A 16,263-nucleotide genomic window follows, 5' to 3' on the forward strand; every position below is an offset into this window, starting at 1 on the left:
CCTAAAACTTTCAGCTTCTTCCATGTCTTGAATTACCACCTCTTCACAATTAGAAAAATCAGAGTAAAACGTAGCTTAGTAAGGTTGAAGTGTAGTTACCTACCCAACATACTTATACTAAAAAGTCATTATTTTTCTGAAACTCAAATTTAAATGGAAATCTTGTGCTTTATTTGCATATATATATATTATATATATATATAATTGTGAACCCTAACATACATATAGCCAACTATCATATTCCTTGGTAACATATACTTATGTAAACATACTTAGATTAGAAAAAATATGTTTTACAGTGATAGTTTTTTATTCTGTCAAACACAAATTTTAGGTCTGAGGAGTTAAGAGGGCAGAGGAGTAGAGGACCCTAAGTTCGTCTGGTACCTGGAATTCAGCTAGATGGTTATCAAATCATTCTGACACCTGCAAAGTCAATCGGAGACCTGAGAAAAGAAATGTTGCAATCCTATAAATTGAAAAGCAACCACATTTTGGAAGGTAGGAGGTGCAGAGACTTGAATGTGGGGTGATATATTGGACAATACAGTAGTGGGGAGAGAGCAGGAGTAAGGAACCTACTGCAAAGTATTATAAGCAACAGAGTGCAAATCGGAACTTTTAGAAGTCTGCTACAATGGGAGACATCCCTGGCTTATAGGTGCTCAACTGGTGAAGTAGGGCAGAATCCCAGGTAGGACAGGGTAGTCTCAGGATCCCTGAGGTCACAAGATGACTGAGAGTGCCTGAGTGTGGCCAAGTTCCAAGGTATCAGAGTAGAGAAGCCAGCTGAAAACAGTGAGTCTAGGTGCTGGCTTTCTGCTTGGTGTTGCCATAAACTGGGAACTGCTGTGCAGTAGGGTGACCACTCTCTGGGGCCCAGCAAAAGGCAGAACCCTGGTGAGAGCCCCCCTCCCTCCCTCCCTCCAGGAAGAACATCACAAATCTGTGCTGGAGGAGTCTGTAAAATCTGAAGACTCGAAACTCAGCCGCATGCCTGAGATAAAAGGAAAAACACATGGCCACAGGCTGGGTGAACACAGAGTTCAGATGGAAACCGGGGAGACAGAAGTGATGGACTGCTTTTCCGTGAGGGTTCACTGAAGGATGTGAGGTGTGGATTTTCAGCGGCAAGGCTAGAGATGGGGTGCTGTCATTTTCATCTCCCCCACTGGTGCTAAAAGCCTGCAGGGAGCAAAACTGCGATATAGTGGAATCCAGAGCCACTTACACTGAGGTCGGCCTCCTAGCAAGGGAATGCATTTTCACGGGTATAAGGGCACCTGAGAATCAGCGCAACAGGCTCCTCCCCCTCAGAAGACCAGCAGGAACAACTGGCTAGCACCAAGTTTACTGGTCATAGCTACAAAACTTCAGTTCTTGAGGAAAACTGTATACAGCATTGTTTGTTTGTTTTTTTAATTCTTTAGTCTTTCAGTTTTATTTTTTTAACTATTTTTAAATTCCTTTTTATTTGTATATATATGTGTTATATATATTTTATTTTTGGTTTCCTTTCATTGTATTTTATTTTATTTTACTTTTGTATATATGTAAGTTCTTTTTTTCCTATTTTGGAATCTAGTTTCTTTTAACAAGCTGATCAAAATACACCCAGGATCTAGTTTTGTTTTGTTCTATTTTGTTTCTTATTTGATTTTCTCTTATTTTGCATGGAGCCTGCTTCACCTCCCTCTGCCACTGTCTCTGCCTCTCTTTCTGTGTCTCTCATGAATAAATAATAAAAATCTTTAAAAAAAAAAAGTTTTCAGGACAAACAAAAACTAAAGGAATTTGTGAACACTAAAGCAACCCTGCAAGAAGTATTAAAGGGGATCCTTTGAGTGAAGAGAGCCCAACAGTAACAAAGACCACAAAGGAACAGAGACAATCTATAGAAACAGTGACTTTACATGCAATACAATGGCACTAAATTCACATCTTTCAAAAATTATTCTGAATGTAAATGGACTAAATGCTCCAATAAAAAGACATAATAGGAAAGCCTGGGTGGCTCAGCAGTTGAGCCTCTGCCTTTGGCTCAGGGTGTGATCCCGGGATCCCAGATGGAGTCCCATATCAGGCTCCCTGCATGAAGCCTGCTTCTCCCTCTGCCTATGTCTCTGCCTCTCTCTTTGTGTCTTTTATGAATAAATAAATAAAATCTTAAAAAAAAAAGACATAGCATATCAGATTGGATAAAAAAAATAAGACATCAATATTCTGTGTACAAGAGACTCATTTTAGATCCAAAGACACCTCCTGATTGAAAGTGTAGGGGTGAGGAACCATTTATCATGCTAATGGACATCAAAAGAAAACTGGGGTAGCAAATTTGATACTAGACAAGCAAGATTTAAACCAAAGATTGTAATAAGAGATGAAGGATGCTATATTATAAGAGAGTCTATCCAAGAAGATCTAACAATTATAATTATTTATTATGCCTCTAACTTGGGAGCAGCCAAATATATAAACCAACTAATAACAAAATTAAAGAAACACATTAAAGATTATAGTAGGGGACTTTAACATCTCACAGCAATGGACAGATAATCTAAGCAAAAAAATCAACAAGGAAATAAGGGCTTTCAATGACACACTGGACCAAATGGACTTAATAGATATATCTAGAGCATTTCATCCCAAAGCAACAGAATACACATTCTTTTCAAGTGCACATGGGACATTCTCCAGAACAGATCACATACTGGGTTACAATTCAGGCCTCAACCAGTACAAAAAGATTGAGATCTTACCATGTAATTTTCAGACCACAAGGTTTTAAAGCTTGAACTCAATAACAAAAAATTCAGAAAGAACACAAATACATGGAAGTTAAAGAGTATCCTACTGGGGATCCCTGGGTGGTGCAGCGGTTTGGCGCCTGCCTTTGGCCCAGGGTGCGATCCTGATGACCAGGGATCGATTCCCACGTCGGGCTCCCGGTGCATGGAGCCTGCTTCTCCCTCTGCCTGTGTCTCTGCCTCTCTCTCTCTCTCTCTCACTGTGTGCCTATCATAATTAAATAAAAATTTTAAAAAATAAAAAAAAATAGTATCCTACTAAAGAATGAATAGGCTAACCAGGAAATTAAAGAAGAACTTTTAAAAATACGTGAAATAAAAAATGAAAATAAAAACATGAGCCTTCAGAACATTTGGGATGCAGCAAAAGGGACCATAGGAGGGAAGTATATAGCAATACAGGCCTTTCTCAAGAAACAAGAAAAGTCTCAAATACTAAGCTAACCTTACACCTAAAGGAGCTGGAAAAAGAGCAGTAAATAACACCTAAATTCAGCAGGAGAAGAGAAATAATAAAGATTCAAGCAGAAATCAATGATACAGGAAAAAAAAAAGTGGAACAGATCAATGAAACTAAGAACTGGTTCTTTGAAAGAATTAAGATTGATAAACCCTTAGCTGACAGACTTATCAAAAAGAAAAAAGAAAGGACCCAAATAAAATCATGAATGAAAGAGGAGTGATCACAACTAACATTGAAGAAATACAAACAATTAGAAGAGAATATTGTGAGCAATTATATGCCAACAAATTAAGCAACCTGGAAGAAACGGATGCATTCCTAGAAACATATAAACTATCAAAGCTGAAACAGGAAGAAATAGGGAACCTGAACAGACCCATCACAAGGAAAGAAATTGAATCAGTGATCAAAAATCTTCTAACAAACAAGAGTCCAGGGTTGGATGCTTTCCTAGAAGAATTCTTCCAAACGCTTAAAGAAGGGTTAATACTTATTCTTCTGAAACTGTTTCAAAAAAATAGAAATGGAAAGAAAACTTCCAAACTCATTCCATGTGGCCAGCATTACCTTGATCCCAAAACTAGACAGACTCCATCAAAAAGAATTACAGAGCAATATCCCTTACGAACATGGATGCAAAAATTCTCACCAAGATACTAGCCAATAGGATTCAATAGTACATTAAAAGGTTTATTCGCCATGACCAAGTGGGATTTATTCCTGGGCTGCAAGGGTGGTTTAACATCTGCAAATATGATATTAATAAAAGAAAGGAGAAGAACCATATGATCCTTTCAATAGATGCAGGAAAAGCGTCTGACAAAATACAGCATTGTCTTTTGATAAAACTCTCCACAGTGTAGGGATAGAAGGAAGATACCTTAATATCATAAAAGCCATATATGAAAAACCCACAGCAAATATCATCCTCAATGGGAAAAAACTGAGAGCTTTTCCCCTAAGGTCAGGAACACCACAGGGAGGTCCTAGCCTCAGCAATTAAATAACAAAAAGAAATAAAAGGTATTCAAATTAACAGAGAAGTCAAACTTTCACTCTTCACAGATGACATGATACTCTATGTGGAAAACTCAAAGATGCCACCAAAAAATTGCTAGAACTGATACAGGAATTCAGCAAAGGTGCAGGATATAAAATCAATGTACAGAAGTCAATTGCATTTCTATACACCATCAATAAGCCAGAAGAAAGAGAAATCAAGGAATCGATTCCACTTACAATTGCACCAAAACCCAAAAAATATCTAGAAAAAAACCTAACCAAAGAGGTAAAGGATTTGTACTCTGAAAACTATAGAACACTTACAAAAGACATTGAGGAAGATACAGAGAAATGGAAAACATTCCATGCTCATAGATTGGAAGAACAAATATTGTTAAAATGTCTATGCTACCCAAAGTAATCTACACATTCAATAGAATCCCATTAAAATATCAGCATTTTTCACAGAGCTGGAACAAACAATCCTAAATTTTGTATGGAACCAGAAAAGACCCGAAATAGACAAAGGAATGTTGGAAAAGAAAACCAGAGCTGGAGGCATCACAATTTTGGACTTCAAGCTGTATTACAAAGCTGTAGTCATCAATACAGTAGAGTAGTGGCACAAAAATAGACACATAGATCAATGGAACAGAGTAGAGAACCCAGAAATGGACCCTTAACTCTGTGGTCAACTAATCTTCCACAAAGCAGGAAAGAATATCCAATGGAAAACAGCCAGTGTCTTCAACAAATGATGCTGGGAAAACTAGGCAGCAACATACAGAAAAATGAAACTGGATGACTTTCTTATGCCACACAAAAAAAATAAATTCAAAATGGATGAAAGACCTAAATATGAGACCTAAAACCAGAAAAATCCTAGAGAACACAGGCAGTAATCTCTTGGACATCAACCAAAGCAATTTCTTACTGGATATGTCTTCTGAGGCAAGGAAAACAAAAGCAAAAATAAACTGTTGGGGCTTCATTAAAATAATAAGCTTCTGCACAGTGAAGGAAACAATCAACAAAACTAAAAGGCAACCTATGGAATGGGAGATATTTGCAAATGACATATCTAATAAAGGGTTAGTATCCAAAAAAGCTTACTGAGTGTTCTATCCTGTGCATCTTTCCAAGTTACCTCCTCTGATTTTGTATCCATTTATAACTCTGTAAATGAGAGATAACTGAGAACAATGCAAATGACTCTTGGCCGTAAATGTGCAAATGAATTCTGTGCAGTGAAGGGGCAATCGATTTCTCTCCCCACCCTGGTATAAGAAGCCAGTTTTGCATCTATATGTCAATTTATTTTTGCAACTCAAACACATCTCTCTGGCTTTCGCTTTGAATTCTCCTTCAATCCAATTAAAATACCTTACTGATTTCTCTCCCCATTCATGAAATAATTAAATAAAACCTTTAACACATATTAATTTTATATTTGTATGAGAATTATGATTTTTGCCTTTAAACATATATGTCCTTCAGCAGTACATTTTGAAAGATAAATCAGTTCACTGATAATCAGTCTGTGCTAGGAGACTGATATATTCTCAGTCATCTCAGGAGCATTTTTTGCTTTGTTTTCTTTTGTTTCTTTTAGCAATTCCAAAGCAAGGCATTTCTTTTTTTTTTTTTTTAAGGTTTTATTTATTTATTCATGAGGGACACAGAGAAACAGAGGCAGAGACATAGGCAGAGGGAGAAGCAGGCTCCCCACAGGAGCCCGATGTAGAACTCGATCTAGGACCCTGGGATCATGCCCTGAGTCTAAGGCAGAGGCTCAACTACTGAGCCACCCAGATGTGCTTTGGGGAAAGCAAGGCATTTTTTTTACATATACTTTAGGTAATATTCCTTGCTAAAGGAAAATAACTGTAACGACCAACAAGGTAAAATCTGAGGCATTGTTTGCCATAGGGAAGCCTAAAAAAATAATTAGATGAAAAGGGTGAGGGAAGAAGAGGAGAAAGAGAATGATAGTGGATTTTTTTTCCCAGTAGAATAAAATATAACAAATTTGCACCAAATCCTTGCAGATAGATGGACAAGACTTTTAGTACCATGAACCAATTCACAGCTTTAATTTTAGGCACTTCTCACCCAGTATGAGGACCAATCCTTGGGGAAGAAGGAAGGAAGGAAAGAAATGGGGAAGAAAAGTCTTCCACTTCTTCCCCTAGATGCCAGCATACCACTTCTGTTCTGTTTTATCCCTTCCAGACATTTCCTTTTTAAAACATCTCCCTCCCATGAGTCCTGTTTCTTTGATGCCATAAGGGAGGAAAAAGTTTTCTTCAAGCCTTTTAGTGTCCCTGGCTGGGTCTGAAAATTAAACTGGGAAAGCCAGATTAACTGGAGAAAACCATTCCCATTTATTGAATTTTTACATGTACATGAGAACCTTCACAAGAGAATGACAAGCAGAATAAGTGACCAGAGCAGGAAGCTTTTATATCTTTTAGACAAAAAAATAAAACAAAACAAAACCCAATAACTTTGTGAAGAATTTGCAAGACAAAGGGGTTTGGGCTAAGGGTAGTAAATAGTGTAGAAGTAAGTAGGAAGATAAAGGTGAGTTTAACAAGGTCTGTTTGTACAGATTTTTTGGCTCCAAATTCCCATCTCCATAATAAGAATGTCTTTCCTCTTCTGGCACGGGAAGGGTACCTTTCACATGGGAGTTTTATAACCTGTTTCAAGGAAGAAGAGGGGAGGTGGAAAGTCAGAGTGACTTTCTTGCATATATTGTTGTTTTTTTTTTTAATTCCTTCAGCTGAAGATACTTAATATGCTAAGGTGCCATAATTGGGGGTAGTGTGTCCTAAATCCCATCAATATGTTAATTGTGATTAATACTATGCAAAGAGGTTAATATGAGAAGTATTGCAAAAAGGGCACAGATGGGGAGCAGTGATTTGGATGGTAGGTAGTTCTGGGCTACGTTCTGCAGGGCATGAGGAACTCGGAGAAGAGAAACAACTGCAAGGGGATCCGATAAGGTAGGTGTGTGATTCTCTCTGAAAACTAAGCAAGACTTCAGCAGGCTCTCCAATGAGGGCCCTTTAAAGCTGCACACTTTCTCCCCACTCTTGGCGCCCAAGCTCTCTATACGTCCCAGCAGGTGCCTTCTCAGAGCAGTCCTAGGGGTAGAAGGCAAATGTATGCAAAGGTCCTCAGCACCCAACACCTCAGAGAGGGTGTTGAAGGGCGAGTGGAGAGGGAGTGTGTGATATGTGATCTATGATCTGACAACAATGATGGCAGGCTTCTCACACCATACTTGGGAATTTGGTGAAGGCAGTGGCATTCTCCAATACCTGGGCTGTCCTCATAGCTCCCAGAGCTCGGAAAGGACCTCGCTGCTATCCCCTCAATCCCTAATGAAAGTGTGGGTACCAGAAATACCCTTGGCCCTAAATGATCTGTTGTGCTAATTGTCAGGCACAGCAGGCAAGGCTGCTGTTTCTATTCCAGACACAAGTAACTGCAGTAACTTTTACTTATTAATATTTATTATACACTACAATATATCTATAATCTTCAATTTTCCAACAACTTTGCAGGGCAGCTATTATTAAAAACTGGGGCTTGGATAAGCAGATAATTAAGAGCCTTGCTAAATTTGGGAATGGTTGGATGCTACAGAGCATAAGGAGACACGGTAGTGTCTTCTGCAAAGGCCTGGATCTTCCTCTGAATGTGTACCTTCTTGAGTATGTCCTGCTCTGATCTCCGGCAGAGGCTTCCACAGGAAGAGATACTGCCTCCACCTCCACATGTAAATGTGCTTCCTGAGTCCTGGCCTGGGAGAAGGCCAAGTTCAGATTATGCCAGGGAAATATTAAACCACAACCCTGATGAATGTGGTCATAGGTTGTTTGGTCTTAACCCGAACTAGTCATGCTTACTAATCAAATCAAGGAGCCCCAGCAACACCCATTTGCTGGGCTGTGGTGGGGCACCAAGGAAGGATCAAGACATTTTCTGCATTCAAGAAATATGCAGTTTAGAGTGCAGAGTAGTAGAGGAGAGGGAGGGAGGAGATGCAGGCCTTGTCTTTGGAAAGCTTCTGACATATCAGGAAAGAGAGGCTCCTGCTGCAGGTAGTTTCCAAACCTTGTCCATCCTTGAAGGCCCAAGTGGAATCCCAGCAACCGGAAGGAACCTCTGCAGGTGTTCCAGCCCCAAATAATCTCTTCCCACTGCAACCTTCTCTAAGAACATAAGGTCTGCTCTTTTAGCAGAGCCCTTTTCACATGTCACTTTGTGACAGTCTTTCTTGAGCTACTTAGAACAGTGCCCACACTATTACCTATTAAATACCAACAGTAAATAAGATATTATATTATTAGTGATATTAATAAATATAAGCTATCGTCACCACCATCATCTGTATTATTACATGGCATATATCTCTCCCTTGATTGGCAGGCAGCTCCATGAGTTTTGTCCCGGGTCATGAAGAAAAGATGGTGTTGGTAGAGTTCTCTGTAATAGTCCCCCTGTCATCTGCATTCCAGGACTCACACCAGATGTTCAATATCAAGTCCTCAAAATCCATTTCCCAAAGCCCATGGCTTCAGTTTTGCACACACTGAGAGTCATGTGATAATAAGTGTAGTACCTACAGGGCCATGTTAGCAAAAAAAGGAAGTTGTTGGCCCAGTACAAATCCTCTAAAGAGAAATTGTGATGCTGATGATCCATGAATGAAGATAAAGTGACATCCAGTCAGCATCCCCATTTCCTGTCAAAGAGAGAAATAGATTCTCTGAGCAGAAATGGTATAGCCAGGCCTACTTTTTTTCCAGAAGGTGATGTTATATTTCCTTGCATCACCCAGATTTCTGGCTGTGGACAAAGCAAGTAGACCTGAAGAGGATATGAGGCCTCTTTTCCAGGATTTCTTACTTTGTCTGAAAGAAAGTCTCCAGGAGAGACCCATTATGTGTCTCTTAATGTCCTTCCGTGAATACTCCTCCCTCCATCCAGACTGATGGAAGTCCATGTGGAGCTCAAATCACACAGAGGCCTTTTGACTCTGAGGTCCATATCTCATGATCAAGCATCTGCTCCATCTTCCCCAGGTCTGCAAATGATAAATGATCCTCGGGGCTATATAGGGTTCTTGCTCTGGACAGGCACCACTCCCATGCCATGCCTCTCTCTCTGATAAGCTACGACATGCATCTGGAATATCCACAGAGCTTCGGGTGTTGCCATCACTTCTCTTTGAGAAGAAGGTCAAAAGAGGAAGAGAGGCAGAACTGAGTCTTCACATCTAAAGATGAGGGTGACCACCTCTATATCCTCTCCCCTGCCTCTTGGGCCCTTCATGATGTTGAGATGAGGCTTTTCATTTTCATCTTTACCTGGGCTTGCTTATTAGCTTGGTGTTAATAATATTATATATATATATACATATGGGCATATGGTATATATTTAGTGCTTTATGAGTCTCATACCTTTTATTGCAGGGGTATTAGCCAAGAACTTAGAAGGGTAAAGGAAAAATATTTTTCCTCCCTTACAAGTTTAGAGATCACAGGCTTTGGAGTCTCTGTGCCTCCACTCTGTCCTCTACAATTCATTCCTTACAATACTCTTTTTTTCTTTTACAACATTTGCCATATATCAAAATGTATTTTGTTTTACTATACTTACTTTTTTGCTTGTTTATTCATTACAATCTTTAGTCTCCCTAGTTTAGGGCAGGGGGCATGTACACTCAAACCCTAGCATAGTGCCTGGCACATAGAAGGCATTCAGTAAATATTGGTTGGAAGAAATGAACATATCACAATGATCTTTTGTTTTGTTCACACAGAAAACAAAAGAATGCAATGCTCTTTTGGCATAAATAAGTATTGGGTTATTAATGATGGAATGAATTTAAAATTCAATAGCAGATTGCTAGTATTGGCCACTATAATGAATTCCCTATTTTCTGTACAAGATTCAGGTACATATAATTAGGTTCCTCAGTACAATCATACAATCTTGCAAGGAAAGTGAGCACAGGTTACATTTTTAAAAATTATATGATAATATATGCACATAATAAAAATTCAAACAACACAGAAATGTGTATAGGAAAAGAGCCTCCTTCAACACTACCCTCTCCAACCCCACTTGTTTCCCCAGAGATAAGTACTGTTTATGACTCAGTATGTATACTTCTTTATGAGTAGTGATTTTACATAAATAGAACTATGATCTACATATTGTTCATTATTTGACATTTCATTATCACCTTTCCACTTCAGTATATTTAACTCTGTCTGTTGGTTTCATAGTATGGATATTCCATAAATTATTTAGTCATTCTCTTGCTGATGGGTTGTCAGGGTGCTTACGGTATTTTGTTCTTAGAACAATGTGGCAATAAGCATCATTTTGTAGATATGTATGCATATCTTATATTTGCTGATACTTTCATAGAATATGTCTCTAGAAGTAACATCATTGGATCAAAACATATGGGCATATAAAATTTTGACAGATACCACCAAATTGGCTTTTAAAAATGTTGAATTGGGAATCCCTGGGCGGCTCGGTGGTTTGGCCCCTGCCTTTGGCTCAGGACATGATCCTGGAGTCCCAGGATCGAGTCCCATGGGCTCCCTGCATGAAGGCTGCTTTACCCTCTGCCTGTGTCTCTCCTTCTCTGTGTGTGTGTGTCTCTCATGAATAAATAAATAAAATCTTTTTTTTTTTTTTAATGTTGTATCTTGTGGGATGCCTGGGTCCTCAGTGGTTGAGCATCTGCCTTTAGCTCAGGGCATGATCCCAGGATCTTGGGATCGAGTCCCGTATCAGGATTCTCACAGGGAGCCTGCTTTTCCCTCTGCCTATGTCTCTGCTTCTCTCTTTGTGTCTCTCATGTATAAATAAATAAAATCTTTAAAAAATTAAAAATTAAAAAATAAAAAAGTTGTATCTCCAAAAATCATGTATCATAACCGACAAGGCATGATCGATGATACAAATGATTCATGTACCCTTCAGCTGAATTTGACAGCCTCTTACCAACATTTTTACCAATACTGAATTTTAGCAATACTTTCTGGTTTTTCTATTTTTAAGGGTGAAAAATTTACATTTCATTGTTGTTATATTTTTTATTTTCCTAACTACTGGTGAAAGTGAGCATCTTTTATAAAGCTGTTCACATTTTATCATATATGAATTTACCTGCACATTTCATCAGGAGGCAGATATCTCCATCCTTCTGTAGCCAACGGGGCTCTAATAGGGATAGAAGGGGCCCCTGATACTTGGGATAGGGATATTTTGGTGCATAAATCTGGGAACCTTAAACCTCAGATTTTCCTGAGCCTTTCAAGCTGTTAGAGAGAGCTCTTTCCTCTGAAGAAAAGTCCCCTTTTGCCCAAAAAGTATGCCTCTTACATGAGGCATGTACCTCACACAATGATACTGGCTCTCTTCAAGTTCTCTCTCTGATACCCCTTATTACCTTTGGGCTCATAACCAGGGTCAGCTCTAAACCCAGCTTGAGAAGTAAAATTTGAATGTAGAAATAAATAGTTTCTACATCAAAGGTATTGTAGAATTTTAGTAATGTAATCTGGAAGGAGGTGAGAAAAAATATGTGATTGGATCTTGAAGGTGTTATTACAATGGAAAGAGTATCCCACATGCTAAAGAAAGAGGACTGATTGGCATGGGAGAACTCAATGGGGACTCAAAACTTAATGTCCAGCAGAGACACTGCAATTGGTTCTAAGAGTTTTCTGTGATGATGCAAACCTGAACATGATAAAAGGCTATGGTAAATGAAGCGAAGTTTCCAGAACTTCCTTGGCATGGTAATGAGTTGGTTCTTGGTGTAGGAATATTAGAATGGATTTACTACGGAAGGTCTAAGAACTTGCAATCTACCTGTATTCCCCAGGAGGGCTAGACATTCTCCTTACTAAGATAATAAATGCACTGGAGAGAGGCCACTGACTTTCAAGCAAAAAGCTTGGTGATCACTGCTTTCTGCAGGCTGCAGATCAAGAGTTGCTCGCTCTGCTGACTGAGCGAGCCAGGTGACCCTGAAAGGGAACTTATTGATATCAGTGTGGATGTTGGGATTCTAGAATGGCAGGGGCTAATAGATAGCACTTAACCACCACAGACAAAATGGTGTAGTTGCTGTAACAAGGCCAGAATGGCAGTCAGGGGGCCTCAACCTACAATATCATTGGCAATGCCTGAAAAAGAATGGTGTTCCTAGGTATGAGGTAGATGAATACCCAACTAAGATGTTGCTTAATTTTGTGATATTAGCTTTATCATTTTTGTTAGAATGACACATACTAATTATAAAAAATTTCCATTTTGGTGACCATTCATCCGATATCTCTTTGTGGTTGTGTTTATAATTTTACATGCAGGGGATCTGGCTACATGAGCTCTTCTAGAACCTACTTTTATAGATCAGTGCTCTGTAGGCATTTTATCAATAAAGATAATTTTACATGAGAATTTTGATTATATAAAGGCAGTATAACATGGTTTTATGAGCTTTGATACTACACCAGAATGCCTGATTTCAAATGTTCATTCCAACAGTTTCTAGTTTTGTGAAAGTAAATTGAACTCTTTGTGCTTCAATTTCCTTATCTCTGAAATGGTTAAAATAATGGTACTTATTTATTAATAAGATTCATGTGAGGATTAAATGAGTTAACATATACTTAGATCAATGCTTGCCAAGTGTTACCTATTATTAGCTATTGCTTTATAGTCTCCTAATAATGGACATTTAAGCTTTTTTTTTTTTTAAAGATTTATTTATTTATGATAGACATAGAGAGAGAGAGAGAGAGCCAGAGACAGGCTCCATGCCGGGAGCCCGATGTGGGACTTGATCCTGGGACTCCAGGATTGCGCCCTGGGCCAAAGGCAGGCTCTAAACCACTGAGCCACCCAGGGATCCCTAAGCTTTTTAAAACATATATAAACATTGATGCAGTGACATTCTTGTCCTTGCTTTTTTTTTTTTTTTATATTTGTGTGATTCTTTTCTTAAGAAAATTCTTAGAAATGAGATTTCCAGAGCAAAAGTCATGACCATTTTCCTGAATGATAGCTTTTATACTTTTCAGAATTTACTTAAGATTTCTAGCATAAAAATTGTATCCTTCTTGGACTACACTTATAAATATGGATGTGTTCTATTATCTCTTTTTAAATTATTAAGTAAACATTTAAACTTGGGGAAAAGGGAAGTTGAGAAACACAAGCTCAAATTACCATTTGGTTTTTATGATTTTTAAATTGCTTTTAATTCCATCACCTGAATGTTTAAGCTCTGAATCTTGACCAAGGTCTCATGTTCAGAACAAGTGAGTTAGATGTGTGACCCTACACTAATGACCAGGATCCTTTGGAAAGAGATTTCTGCAACTACTGAACCAGTAGTTTAATAGATGATGTCTGAATCTTAAGGAAAATATTTCATTGGCCATCCCACCTTGGCATCCAAATGTGGCAATTAAATGCCTTCCAGTCCCTCTCATCCATGGCTTAATTGATTCTCATGGCAATATTTACTGTCTGGGTTCCTATCTCATGGCTCCTAGTCTCTTAGTCTGAGTCAATGTTGATTTCTTCTAAAGAAAGGGAACTTATTCCTTCTACTCTATTCGATCTTTGTTTTCTGCCTCTCTTAGGAAATCTCTACCTTTACTGTCTTCCCGGTTCCTTTTAAATTAACTTACTCTTTTGAGTCTTTTTTTTTTTTCTCTAATGTAATCTCTAAGTGTCTCTCTCTAAACTATGTTTCCATACAATAGCCCTGTTTGAGAAAGAAGCTCTATCATTCCTTTTCTTTGCATATGTTCTGGTAGATGGGAGCCTGGGGAGATGGTGAAGTCAGGCATTCAGATTGTTTAGAAAGTATCTCAATTCATGTTTTTATGAATTCATTCTTCATTTATGCTTCCATTCATGTTTTCACATGGGTATCATTCATTTGCTTAGTCATTATGCATTTATTCATGCGTGAAATATTAATATACTCCAAATGCCTGCATTCAGTTCTCATTCATTCACATTCTAGCACTCATTCATTCATTTACTCATGCCTTCACTCATTCAATTATTGAATTCAATCATTTGTTTACATAAACTTCATATATTCAATCATACGGTTATTAATTTTTTCTCTGTCAGTCAAGGAAGCAGGAAACCAATGGCATATTCAAATTAGGATGATTTGCAAGGATTATTTACAAAGGTGTGGGCAGAATATAGGAAAACCCCAAGAATTAGTGTGGCACACTGGGACTAGTAATTGTTGGGCACTGTTACCACCTCTGGATCTGAAAGGGAGGGAGAAATTGAGATCTCTCATTGAGTGATTCCTCCCCGGATGAGAGGGAAACCAGGTATAAATACCATGATCTAATTCTTATCTCTTTTGCAGATCTCCTGCCAATACTTCCTCACCACCAATATGGAACCAGAAGTCGGCGTGCAAGAGAAGGGATAGAGGTAGTCTACATGAGTCAGCCTTCCAGCCTGTAGAATAGAGCAGGATGAAAATGGGTGGGGACGTTTCTAGAGAGGCAAAGGAAAGATATTCCACATATTCTCTGAGATTCTGAGGCTGGTCAGCCTTCCATTTTCCCCCATTCTCCCTTTCTGCAAATGAGAAAGAACCAGCAGGAATGAGCAGAAAAATCCTACTTAGGAAATTATTTTCATAACAGAACGTCACATTGAATAGAGTCAGCCTGGCTATCCATGAATCTGTGGATTATACCTCTTTGGGAAAGTCTCTGGGCTTCTCCACTACCCATACATAATAAGAATGCTTTCTCCTGGGACAATATTTTAACAGTACATTGTATCTGGACAACTGTATTCCACATACCTTGGGGGCACAGACTGTGTCTTACTTGTCTTATATATCCCCAGCATCCAGCCGTGGCGTGGTGCAGTGTAAATGTTGAATGAAAGGATGAATGACACATGAATTTTTAAATCAGAGAGACAATGCTAAAAACTTAGGGAGGTTAACAGTATCTTGAATTTCTATCATTCTCCCACAGGGTGGCAGCAATTACCGTGGTCCAATTTTCTTATGCGTGGCATTTAGGTACCTATCTTCATCCTGTATCTTATGAATAGAATTAATCTATTTTAAAAATCATTATATCAAGGAGAGAATAATACCCTGAAGAGAAAAAAACCCCTAATATTTACTGTCACAAAGTATTAGCTATGGCATCATAAATTTTACTTTAAAAGGCCTTTGGAAAAAATGCATGTTACTAAATTTCTGAAAGAAATAAAATCTGTCTGCTGTGCAAATGGTGGATAAACAAATGAATTATCTCTGCCTCATGTGGTACCTAACTCTTATCCATTCACCCCAAATCACCAGGTTCCTCCCAAACACCTAGCTTGTTTCTTGCTCTTAAAGGTAAAATGTTCCACAGGTTCCACGTTTTTAGGTGGCTTGATTCTTTCCCCTTTTCTCTCTAGCCACTTCAATCTGTGCAGAAACTGTACACTGTGCTTCTTATTCTAGCCTGCAATGCTTGAATTCATTGCTGTTTCAGGTCATATTAACTTCTGAAAAATGGCACCATTTTTAGAAAATCGTTACTGAGTAAGTGCTTCTTTACAAGTTCAGGAGTGATGGTGTCCCACTGAGGTCAAGGGTAACTTACTGAACATGGTCCTTTCACTTAATTTTTTTTCCTCTCAGAATTCTTGCTTAGATTTTGCTGCTTTTGCACTACAGCAAAGATTTCTAAGACTTGTTTTCAAATTTACCAACCTTCTGGATGTAGCATAAATTTCGCCCTGTAACTTTAAACAAAGTTACATCTAAGAGATTAAGAATGCTAAATGTGGGGTGCCTGGGTGGCTCGGTTGATTAGGCATCCAACTCTTGATTTCAGCTCAGGACATGATTTCAAGGTCTTGAGATTGAGCCCTGTTGGGCTTGGTGCTGGG

At 38.6% G+C, this 16,263-nt stretch overlaps 1 long non-coding RNA gene across 2 annotated transcripts in view; it reads left to right on the top strand.

The window, feature by feature from the left end:
• Positions 1 to 15,887, top strand: part of LOC144302637 (uncharacterized) — a 109,836-nt gene extending 93,949 nt beyond the window's left edge. Inside the window, exon 5 of one of the 2 annotated variants that reach the window (XR_013369582.1) lies at positions 14,723 to 15,887. This is a non-coding gene — a long non-coding RNA (uncharacterized LOC144302637). The remainder of the gene's footprint in view (positions 1 to 14,722) is intronic. The other variant, XR_013369585.1, reaches the window with a different exon arrangement.
• Positions 15,888 to 16,263: the final 376 nt, after the last annotated feature.

Source organism: Canis aureus, chromosome 31 (genome assembly GCF_053574225.1).
Source record: "Canis aureus isolate CA01 chromosome 31, VMU_Caureus_v.1.0, whole genome shotgun sequence".
Lineage (NCBI taxonomy): Eukaryota > Metazoa > Chordata > Mammalia > Carnivora > Canidae > Canis > Canis aureus.